This window comes from Staurois parvus, unplaced genomic scaffold (genome assembly GCF_062004578.1).
Source record: "Staurois parvus isolate SC_StPar_1 unplaced genomic scaffold, SC_StPar_1.0 ptg000221l, whole genome shotgun sequence".
Lineage (NCBI taxonomy): Eukaryota > Metazoa > Chordata > Amphibia > Anura > Ranidae > Staurois > Staurois parvus.
Genome location: NW_028318017.1, coordinates 87,360 through 100,435, shown reverse-complemented (window position 1 = coordinate 100,435; position 13,076 = coordinate 87,360).

The window sequence follows — 13,076 nt, the reverse complement described above, 5'->3', positions numbered from 1 at the left end:
CATCCAGATGTCTGACTTGCATTATTCCCAAAGTACTTTGAACTGGATGTTTGTATGGAGGAGGAGGCCGGCATAAATTGATGTTCCTGACAGAAGTGGTGTCAGAAGTGGGATAGGATCGGCCATCAGAGGTAAGTGAGCATTTTTTGTCTTCCTTTGCCCTGATTGCCCCCTATCTCCACCGAGCTTCTGTACTGTGGTAGCATGAGCAATTGTCTGCTGGAGATTTGGGAACACGCGGGGTTAAACAGAACCTAGGTTGATATATAAGAAATGTGTGTGTGTCCTCCATACAATCATACAGAGTAGTGTGTTCAGTGATTATGTATGCTTGTAACTAGAGAAACTGTTCAGTAGATGTATTCCAAGTCTCTGTAGGACTGTGAAATGCCCCATCTACTCAGTGAGGAGATTTCTCCATTGGCCTGGGATAGGTGAAAGCATGGTGACAGTCTGAAGGAGTGACAATAGGGGTGTATCTATCCAGGTGATTTTCAGCTTTGAAGCACTTGTGCAGTTGAGAAGAATTTTGTTGGAGCTCTACGTGAGTTCAGTCCAGCTTCACCCGGCACAAAGAGTCATCACCGGGACAGAAACACATAGGTCAGCTCACATAATATTGCTTCTTTGCTTTGCAGTGATGATGGGAAACTCCCAAGGTAAGGGGAAGTACCCAGACCCTCCAGAGCCACCGTGTAAAGTATTCAGAGGAAGAAAACCTGTTAAAGAAATTTACTAAGGAAGACGGATCAGCTCTAGAAAAATCCCAACTACCAGCTAATGAGACATGTAAAGAGTATTTGTCACCTTGGGATTGTTATGTTGTCCCGTGAGTGGACAGCTTGGTGGGGTTGAGTTCAACCATGGGGAATGCCAGTCCTTTTCCCAGAGATGGGGACAATGATGATTTTCACATGGATATGATAAAGGGGATATGTTTAGGGGATGAAACTGCCTTTCCCTATTTTGGTCCAGATCCTGAGTGGGATATGAAATATATGAGAGGGGGAGCATTGAATTGGTTGAAGTATGCCCAGGATATAAGTACCCGACACCAATCCCTTCTGCCCCAGTAGCTAAACACAGTAATAATCCTTTTTTTTGCCACTTCTTTGATGCCTGCCACTGCACTTCCTGATTATATTCAGCTGTATCCTCAGCTCACTAAGGATGAGGATTATTTGTTCTCTTGGAGGAGAAATGCATTACACTCTGTCCCAGCCCAAGAGCCCCCACCGTCTCACACTGATGAAAGAGGCCATTTGGCAGTGATCTGTGGTGATGTGGAAGATTCTTCAGGTCAGGTTGAAGTTTATCAATGTGTGAAATGAATAAAGAGTGGAAAGAAAAAAAAATTACATTGGGAAGGACATTAGACCAGATGCAGCAAACTGGCTGCTCTGCTGCCCAGGACCAAGAAAAAAAATGAAAGGTAGTAAGAAATCCATTGAAATGAGGCGGACAGACATCAATGGTAAAAGAGCAGACAGTACAGGAGAGGGACGTATCAAGATTCAAAAGGAGATGTAGAGGTGAGTCAGCAGGAGCAAAATAATTCAGAAGAATTTGGTAAGTATTATTTGAGGTCCAGAAAAGACGCTGAAGGCGAGGGAGCCATCCAAGCTTACCCTTACATCATTGTGGGAAATGATGTGGTGATCAAGCAAATGGAAATTAATGATGTTAACGACATTATAAAGGGTTGTCCTGATCCTCGGAAAAACCCCACTGCTGCCATAAACTACTTGAAAAGAGCAACGCAGGGGCAGCAATGTTCACAACAGGACATGAAGATAATCATCGATGGAATTTTGGGATATGATATGGAATCAGGTTGAGATTGGATCAACGTGCCTACTATATATGAGCTTCATGAGCCGTTTGAACTGACTGTGGACTATGAGTGAGAACGTCCGTAGGACAGAAACAGATGTGGAAGGAGTTGGCTGCAGAAATGCAGAAGTTGTGGAAAGATAAGCAGTCACTAGCTACAGCAGTTGCTTGTAACCAGGGCAGTATAGAATCAACTATGGAGTTCCTAAAAAGATTTAAGAAGGTCTGGAAAGAAGAGGCAGGATGAAATCTGACATCAGAGTTAGGAATTATATATATACAGGCAGTTATGCAGGGATAGAAAATGGGAGTGGAGGCATCTATGGCTATGACATTGGGACATAACACCGTGTTACATACTACACATCACGTGTAGTGATGTGATAATTTCTTTGCCCATTTTCCAGTGTATACTTCTATTATGCAGTGTTTGTTTTGCCCTTTTCCAATATGGCTGCTATGCTCTCTGGGCATTGAGGATGAGGTCATCAGAGAGAGACTTGTGAAAAAGAGGGAAGTGTGGATTTCCTGGGGGAGAGATAACTCAGGCTGTAAGTGTTGCAGCCTCCCCTCACTGAGACATGCAGAAAAGACTGTTAATGCTTTAATGTTCCTGTGTGGAAGATACTTTATGTTGGATGGTCACTGAATATGATTTCTCTAATACATGGACTTTCATATACAATGCTGTGTGGATTACTGTCTATGTGGATGATACATTTCTCAGTTGGGATATCACTTGTTATCCACAAGCCCCAATTGAGTGGAGGCGCTAGTGCTTGTTAGAGATCTTGTCCTGATCACACAGATTATAAGGTTTCTGCTCCTAAATACTATACAGGTGACACCATCATACCCCAGTAGCCACAAAGAGTGTACATATAGCACTACATTTGGAGGCACTGCTGAGAGCTATCTTGGATCAGGACATTAAGGAACTACCATGTCATTGTTATTAACAGAAGCTGTGAGGCAGTGAGCCCTAGAAGAGGGACTGCCACCTGAAAGGACATTTGCCATTTCATATGTGCCTATCACTGTGAGTTCCCACAGACTGCAGGAGGCACTAAAAGCAAATAAAACCTTGTAGTATGCCACTCTTGTGGATAAAAGAGAAGAGGATGAGAGTTGTGAACTGTATACCCATTATCTTTGTCTCAGTGAGGTGGATATAAATCCAGTTAAAGGGCCCTTCTGCATAAATCCCAAAGGGGCTGAAGCAATTGGTTGTGCTGTAGTATTTCCAGTGATTTCACCTCCAGTAAGGAGAGAGTTACCAGCCCTGCCTGTAAAGTGTGAACCATTGAACACAACGACTTCATCAGGAGAGTCTGAAATGTCGCCTGCTACAGCCACCATGCAGGAAACAAATATTGAGTCACTGAAGTCATTGCTTAGAATTTACATGCTGATTCTTACCGCAAATGAAAGGCTTTTTCCGGAGTGCTACCTGTCCCTGCTGGTGAAGAAAGCTTTGAAGTGTGGAAAAATTTTGCACAAGTGATAGAGGAATGGATATGCACAGAGGAAAAGAAAAACAGCGCATCATGGAAAGCTTAAGACCACCAGCATCCATTATTGTCAGAGCTTACAAGGACACACATGTGAGTACCAGTGCTCAAGAATATATTGATATTTTGACAGATGCTTATGGACGGCACCGTGACCCGGATCAGATGCAGATTGCTGATTGTAAACAGACAAAGCATAGAGAGGGAGAGGATGTTTCTGTGTTTGTGAGGAGGCTAGAAGTGCTTCTAGGAAGATTGCTCACTGAAAAGGTCATCTCTCCTGCAGATGTTGATAAATTAAGGACTGCTCAAATCATAAAGGGGCTTCTGCCGCATCACCCAATGTCACCGGCCCTAAGAGTTGTTTTGAGAGAGAGAAACTTTACTTTACTGAAACTATGAGTGAAGTAAAGAAACAGGAGGCTCATATCCTTTTTAGTACCCCTTCTAAAAGCAAAGTTCATCAGAGTTCTTGGGGTGAGCACAAAAATGAGACTGTTGCTAAAAACAAAGAAGTTGGTAGACTTCCACAGCCTAGAGCTCTATCTGCTGATAAAACCTCCATTGATAAGCCTCTCTTCCACATTGAATGTTTCCGCTGTGGACAAACAGGCCACACAGTTCATCAGTGTCTACAGATTGCTGATAGTTCTGAAATTCACAGTAAAGCTGGACAAATGTATAAAAGAAAACAGAGAAAATCAAGAAAACAAATGTTCACTAAACTGCCTGGAGTAAGTCGCAGATGTCCTTTCAGTTTGTTAATGATATACCCAATACTGTTCTGTTTGACACCGGCTCTCAGGTGACTATTATCTATAGACCCTTCTATCAGCAACACTTAAGCCACCTCCCATTGAAACCTATGGACACTATGCCTGTTTATGGTGTGGGAGAAAATCCTGTTTTTATGGATGGTTGTCTAGAAGTTGAGCTTCGCATTCCTGGTGTGACAGCTGATGAGGATCCCCCACTTAAAGTCATTGCCTATGTGAGCCCTCCACCCGGGGGTAGCGAGTCTGCTCCTATGGTTGTGGGTTCCAATGTTGAAGCCGTTGAGGCTGCTTTCATAAGATTTCTTCAGCCACAACAGGATACTCCTCTACCTTCACTGCCTGTTGCTCCAGAACTTCAAAATATCTGCCAAACTTTTGCTCCTGATCTTCCTGGAGGATGTGTGGGGAATCCATGGCATCCCATAGAGCTTCCAGCCGGGGGAGTGAGAGTGTTGCGGGTTTATGTGGAAATTTCACCGGGTGCAAACGGTAGCTTTTTCCTGCTAGAGACTGATCTGAAAGAGGCTGCAAAGAATGGCTGGGAGATAGTCTTTCCTTTCTCGTACTATCATTTAAAATGTCCAAGAGTGGATGCTGTTACTGTTCGGAATGTTATCACATACCCAGTTATAATACCAGCCTGGCAGGAGGTAGCCTATTGTTACCCAGTGGAAACCATTAGCTCTTACCCTGCCAAGGTCGAGGAGAAAGAAACCAAATTAGACTTTCACCTGAATGATGCTGATAGTCCTGCAGAGCATAAACAAGCACTAGAAGAGCAGCTAATGGAATACAATGATGTTTTCTCTACTGATGACATGGATGTCGGGTGTGCTAAAAGTATTTAACGCAGTATTTGCCTAACAGATAGCACCCCCTTTAGAGAAAGATCCAGGCGCATACCTCCTAAAGATCTGGATGATGTTCGAGAGTGCTTGCACAAAATGAAAGAACAAAACATCATTATTGAGTCTAAAAGCCCGTATGCATCCCCAATAGTGATGGTCAGAAAGAAAAATGGTGGAGTGCGAATATATGTTGATTACAGGACTCTAAATCGGTGAACGGTTCCAGATTAATACACGTTACCTCGCATTGAGGAAGCTCTTGATGCCCTGCAAGGCAACAAATGGTTCACAGTAATGGACTTAAGATCCGGGTATTACCAAGTACCAATGAGTGAGGAAGATCAAGAAAAGACAGCTTTTATTTGCCCCCTGGGGTTTTCCAGTTTGCTAGAATGCCTCAGGGAATTAGTGGTGCACCTGCAACCTTCCAGCATCTAATGGATCGGACACTGGGAGACCTTTGTCCCACTCAATGTATTGTCTACCTAGATGGCATAATTGTTTTTGGCTCTACCCTGGAGGAGCATGATCAGAGACTGTTTAAAGTGCTTGCTCGTTTGAGGAGAGAAGGTCTTACAAATGTAAGTTTGCCCATTCTTCAGTAAACTTTGTGGGCCACATCGTATCTGCAGAAGGGGTAGCAACTGATCCTGCTAAAGTGGAGGCTGTGGTAACCTGGCTCCATCCCACAAATCTGACAGAACTGAGGTCCTTCTTGGGGTTTTGTGGCTATTATCGCCGCTTCATTAGAGACTATTCCAAGACTGATCGGCCTCTTAATGACTTGCTTAAAGAAACACATGGTATTGACACAACCAGCAAAACTCCTTTCAGTGATAGGTGGACTTCTGCTTGTGAGGAAACTTTTCTACAGCTTATAAAAAGCCTTACAGAAGCACCAGTGTTGGCTTATGTAGACCCACAAAAGCCATACATTCTGCATATAGATGCCAGCTATGATGGGTTAGGAGGAGTCCTCCATCAGGAGTACCCAGGAGGTCTAAGGCCTGTTGCTTATATCAGTCACAGTCTAAGCCGAGCAGAAAATAATTATCCTGTTCACAAACTGGAATTTCTTGCCCTGAAGTGGGCTATTGTTGAAAAGCTGCATGATTACTTGTATGGGGCTCAGTTTGAGGTGAGAAATGATAATAACCCCCTTATTTATGTTTTGACTACAGCCAAGCTGGATGCCACTGGTCATAGGTGGCTTGCTGCCTTGTCTAATTACCAATTCACTCTCAAGTACAAGCCAGGACCCAAAAATATTGGGGCTGATGCTCTCTCCAGAAATCCTGGATTGCCAATGAACTTAGAAGAAAGTGAATTGGAGGAAGTACCTGGGCCTGCTGTGGCTGCCTACTGTGCTACAGCTGCTGTACAAGGAGACAATATTGTTTTCTCTGACTTACGAGTTATTGACTCATTGGGAGCTGGTGAAGAGTGTATCCCAGACATGTATTGCTGCCCCACTGCTCTAGGGGTACCAGAAAACATCCAGCTGCAAAAGAAAGATATGATTCTTCTACAAATGAGGGATCCAGTAATCAGACATGTTAGAGAGTCTGTTTTCTGCAAAGATCCTAATTACATGAGAAAAACCCTACCTGAGCAGAGTAGCTACTATCTGAAGGAATGGGATGAACTCAAAATAATCGATGGACTTTTGTATAGGGTACTTTTGTTCCATGATCATCCTGGAAGGAGACAGCTAGTGCTCCCTCAAGTCTACAGAAAATCTGTTTTGAGAAGTTTGCATGACCAACATGGGCATCTAGGAGTTGAAAAAACATATGGATTAATCCGAAACCGTTTCTTTTGGCCACGAATGAGGGAAGCTGTTATGGACTATTGCCGCTGTTGTGTGAGATGTCTGCAATGGAAAACGCTGCCTACTCGAGCTGCTCCTATGGAACACTTGAAAAGTTCTGGTCCAATGGATTTAGTGTGCATGGACTTTTTGTGTATTGATAATGACAGCAGTGGTGTGGGAAATGTTTTGATTGTGACTGATCACTACACTCGATATGCTCAAGCCTATCCCACCAAAGATCAAAAAGCAGTAACTGTGGCCAAAGTGTTGTGGGAGAAGTTTTTTGTTCATTATGGACTGCCAAATCGACTTCACTCTGACCAGGGACGGGACTTTGAAAGTCGCCTAATTAAAGAGCTGTTAACATTGCTTAACATGGACAAGAGCCAAACCACGCCTTATCATCCAGAGGGTGATGCTCTCCCTGAGCGTTTCAATCGTACCTTGTTGAATATGTTGGGTACCCTCCCTAATGGTGCTAAACAAACCTGGAGCCGACATGTTGGAGCTATGGTACATGCCTAGAATTGTACCAGACATGAGTCAACTGGTTTCTCTCCTTATTTTCTCATGTCCTAGATTGTAAGCTCGAAAGAGCAGGGCCCTTGAACCCCTTGTGTATTGTATTGTTACTGTCTTGTCTCATGTTCTGCCCCCCTTGCTACTGTACAGCGCTGAGCATACCCTTTGGCGCTATATAAATACTGTATAATAATAATAATGTTTGGGAGAGAAGCCCGTCTGCCTATTGACATTCAGTTGCATGTGTCTACCGATGGACTGGAACATAGAAATCACTACCAGTATGTGGCACAACTCACACATAGTTTACAAGAGGCCTATCGAATTTCTGAGGAAAATGCTGCAAAAATAAATGCTGCCAATAAAAGACGCTTAGATGCCAAAGTTCATTACAAAGACTTACAACCTGGTGATAAAGTGCTTCTTCTCAATTTGGGACCCTCAGCCAAACATAAGTTAGTTGATCGCTGGAGAAATGAGTTGTTTGAAGTTATAGAAAAACTGCCTAGAATTCCAGTCTACCTGATTCGAAGACCTGAGGATCGGATCAAAGCCTGGCATAGGAATCACTTGCTTCCAGTACCACAAGTTGCTACTGAGGATGAGGAGCCCCAACCTGATATTGCTACAGATTCTAATGATGTGCCTTGTGCAGACAGTGGAGGACAGTGTGATGACAATGACTGGTTTACACCTCCACCAGAGTCTCCTGTACAGGCTCCTTCACCTATTACTAATGGGGGTCTTCCTCAGAGGGGAGGTCTGAACCCAACTACTCCTGCTTTTGAACCAACAGCCCAAACCTTTGTGCCTACAGTTCCAGGCATGATTGGAGCACCAAGTTTTCCCACTAGTGCAGTCCCAGATTTATCTGGACTAATGCCTGAGGGCTTGAGGAGATCCTGTGTGAGGACCTCCACCAATGTTTACTTATGACACCTTGGGAAGACCCTGCTGTGCTGTACAGAACTATGCTGTACAACCTCATGTTCTGATGGACATTACAGCCCATTCTAGACTGGTTAGCATGATGCCTATTTGTTACTAACCATGTTTTCTTTGCAGCTAATCTCTGTAATAGATTGCTTCTGGAGAAGTGGTCTGCAGAAGGCGACAACAATGTGAACTTGCTATATTTTGTTGTTTATTTATGTGTACAGTGAGGAACAGAAGTATTTGAACCCCCTGCGATTTTGCAAGTTCTCCCACTTAGAAATCATGGAGGGGTCTGACATTCACATTGTACGTGCATTCCCACTCTGAGAGACAGAATTAAAAAAAAAATTCAGGAAATCACATTGTAAGATTTGTAAAGAATGTATTTGTCTCGCACGGCTGAACAGAAGTATTTGAACACCTAAGAAACAGCAAGAATTCTGTCTCTCAAAGACCTGTTACTGCGCCTTTAAAAAGTCCACCTCTACTCCACTCATTCATCTAACTTAGTAGCACCTGTCTGAGCTCTTTAAAGACACCTGTCCACCCCACAGTCAGTCAGACGCCAACTACTACCATGGGCAAGACTAAAGAGCTGTCAAATGACACCAGAGACAAAATTGTGGACCTCCAGAAGGCTGGAAAGGGCTACGGGGCAATTGCCAAGCCGCTTGGTGAAAATAGATCAACCGTTGGAGCAATTGTTAAAAAAAATGGAAGAGGCTAAAGACGACTATCAGTCTCCCTCGGACTGGGGCTCCATGCAAGATGTCACCTCGTGGGGTATCACTGATGATAAGAAAGGTGAGGAATCAGCCCAGAACTACAAGGGAGGAGCTGGTCAATGACATGAAGAGAGCTGGGAGCACAGTTTCAAAGGTCACTGTCGGTAGAACACTACGCCGTCATGGTTTCCAATCATGCATTGCACAGAAGGTTCCCCTGCTCAAGTCATCACATGTCCAGGCCCGTCTGAAGGTTCCCCTGCTCCAGTCATCACATGTCCAGGCCCGTCTGAAGTTTGCCAATGACCATCTGGATGACCCAGAGGAGGCATGGGAGAAAGTCATGTGGTCAGATGAGACCAAAGTAGAACTTTTTGGTCTAAACTTCACTCGTCGTGTTTGGAGGAAAAAGTATGAGTTGCATCCCAAGAACACATCCCTACTGTGAAGCATGGGGGTGGTAACATCATGCTTTGGGGGTGCTTTTCTGCGAAGGGGACAGGATGACTGCACTGTATTAAGGAGAGGATGAATGGGGCCATTTATTGTGAGATTTTCAGCAACAACCTCCTTGCTTCAGTCAGAGCATTGAAGACGGGTTGTGGCTGGGTCTTCCAACATGACAACGACCCGAAGCACACAGCCAGGAGAACCAAGGAGTGGCTCCGTAAGAAGCATATCAAGGTTCTGGAGTGGCCTAGTCAGTCTCCACACCTAAATCCAATAGAACATCTTTGGAGGGAGCTGAAACTCCGTGTTGCTCAGCGACAGCCCCGAAACCTGACAGATCTAGAGGAGATCTGTGTGGAGGAATCGGCCAAAATCCCTGTTGCAGTGCAAACCTGGTCAGGAGCTACAGGAAACGTCTGACCTCTGTAATTGCAGACAAAGGCTTCTGTACCAAATATTAACATGGATCTTCTCAGGGGTTCAAATACTTCTGTTCAGCAGTGCAAGACAAATACATTCTTTACAAATCATATAATGGGATTTCCTGAATTCTGTCTCAGAGTGGGAATGCACCTACAATGTGAATGTCAGACCCTCCATGATGGAGAAGTGGGAGAACTTGCAAAATCACAGGGGGTTCAAATTCTTCTGTTCCTCACTGTATATCCATGCCGGGTTGGAAGGATTTTCAGCAGGGGGAGAATGTAGTGATGTGATAATTTCTTTGCCCATCTTCCATTGTATACTTCTATTATGCCCTTTTCCAATATGGCTGCTATGCTCTCTGGGGACTAAGGATGAGGTCATCAGAGAGGGGTGTGGATTTTCCTGAGAGAGAGAGCTCAGACTGTCAGTGTTGCAGCCTCCCCTCACTGAGACATGCAGAAAACACTGTTAATGCTTTAATGTTCCTGTTTGGAAGATACTTTATGTTGGATGGTCACTGAATGTGATTTCTCCAGTACATGGACTTTCATATACAATGCTGTGTGGATTACTGTCTATGTGGATGATACATTTCTCAGTTGGGATTTCAATTGTTATCCACAAGCCCCAATTGAGTGGAGGCACTAGTGCTTGTTAGAGATCTTGTCCTGATCACACAGATTATATAAAGACTCTACTCCTAATTACTATACAGGTGGCACCATCATACCCCAGTAGCTGCAAAGAGTGTACAAAGAGCGCTACACAAGCATGAACTAAAGCATACCTGATCATAAAGCATACTGAATTCTCATTTTCCCCAATGTACCCAATTATGGATAGGCCAGATCTGTGTGCCCAGATAGGACCTCCCAGTGGCTATTCTATGGACAAGGTACACTTTTCTGTATGCCTGATCTTTATTGAGCTGCAATAGTCAATACGCTGCAATGGGCAGAAATATTTGGAAACAAACCACATGAGCTCAAGTATCCAAACGTGAATGTTCCTTCATAGCAAGCCTCCATGATGTACTGTATGGGCCTGGCCCACTCCAAATGAATGCATTGTTCTGGTAGGTCCTCCTATGACAGACTTTAGCTACATGTGGAGGACATTACACTGACTTTTCATCACATTGCATATTATCTGGCCATCTGAAGTCTCAGGAATGAAATCAAGAGGATCTGAAACTTTTTTCAGGAACAAATAATTAGTCTTTATTTGACTAAACACAAAAAAAAGGTAAGATATGGCTGCCAGCTCTCAATTTTTGACCAAAACACAAACTGCCTCCACTGTTTGCCAGCACATGACTCCTGAAAATATGAGGACTCCGATATCCAGTGAAAGTTCATTCAGGAACAATAACCAATTGTGCCCCCCCAAAAGCAGCATAGAGGAAAGGGATGGTCAAGTTGCTGTGCTGCTCCCAAACCACCTCTGGCATGCCAGGGTCTTTATGCAGGTCCTCGATGCCAGTTCTTGCCTGGGGCCTCAAAATATCCACTGGCCACAAATGAAGGCGAGTGGAGGACATGAAGGTGGTAAAAGATACATTTCCCCGCACTGAATATAATGGGATCCCACATAACAGTCGCTGTTCATATTCAGAATTCCTTTCTTACAATGGGATCTTGTGTCCGGATAAAATCTTTTATAGATCCCTTGTGACATTGTGTTCTCATTGTAAAATCCTAGATTTGTAAATCTGTCGCTGATATTTATAATGGTTTTGTCCAGAAAAAGAATGGAGTGATGTGGATAGATGGAAACATATGTATAGATGAAAGATTGGTCTGTTGACTCCCCAGAGCTCCTTTCCATGAGAGATGTTTGTTCCCCCCCAGAACTGAACAATGGTACGTTCCTGAATGGCCAGGCTGCTGGTTTGTTGAATCCAGAGTCTACATACAAGATGCCTCCACAGTGTACATTGATGGGGCTGGGAAGGCTGGTACATGTTGTTCATTTGCTCCGGGTGCAGGAGATAGGACAGAATCCCATTGTTGCCGGGTGTCCTCGCTTTCCTCAATTCTGTACTCACTTCATTTACAAAAGCAAACTATGTGAGTGGAGAAGGTGATTGTATCCGGCTGGAGCTCAGACCTGACAGGGACTCGGGATTTTGGGCCTCTTACGTCTAAGACAAATATAGTCTGAGTTGGAGAGAAGATAAAATATCATTTCTTCTCAGAGACATTCTGAGGGGTTTTCCACAATTTGTAATTGCTGACAATTCTTTTGTGGACATTCAGCTGTCAGTGGGGAAACCTGCCGACAGATGAGGAGTCATCGGTTAGGGGTGTGACCGCCTGATTTCCAGCCAATCATTAACAACCAGATACATTTCACACAGAATTCAGATCAGTCCATCAATTGTCAACAGATGAGAATTCTAGAGAATTCAGAGAAAGCTCCACCCTCTTTCCTCTACACCAATCATGGATCTCCAGTTACCCAGTCAACGTGGGCATGATTTAATTGACATCCATCACTGGTGTCAGTGAGATAAAATAAGCCCCATTGTTGGTGTCAGTGAGATAAAATAAGCTCCATTGTTGGTGTCAGTGAGATAAAATAAGCTTCATTGTTGATGTCAGTGAGATAAAATAAGCCCCATTGTTGGTGTCAGTGAGAATAAAGTGTACCCCCAGCCCAGCATTGGTGGTCAGTGGTGGTACTTACCTGATCCCACCCTCCCACTATCTCTCTGCTGTCACAATTATACTTTCACTGTAGGAAAGGAGATGGCGGCTCCCAGCAGTCGGGTATAATTGCAGTGCCTGGTGATGGAACCCAGAGAGTGTTCCGGAGTCATCACCTCACTGCCACTCTGAAGAGTCCTGGAACCTGCCAGACATGGAAAGGATCATTGGAGAACATTTGGAAACAACAACAAGGTTCAAACTATGAGATATTTCTTGGAGCTGCAGTTCCTCTGAGCTTCACCAGGTGATGACCTTCCTTCTACCCAGACAGGAAGTAATGTCAGGTACAGATGGGAAGTGATGTCAGGTATAGACGGGGCTGTATATGATATATTCATGGCCACTGCGCTCTGTACACAGGCCTAAAATATAAACCTGACCACTGCACTCTGTACACAGGGCTGTATATGACATGTTCCTGACCTCTACACTCTATGATGGGCTGTACATGACATGTTCCAAACCACTGCACTCCTTTTGCTGAGCCGTGTATGACATGTTCCTGACCAATGACCACTTCTAAAT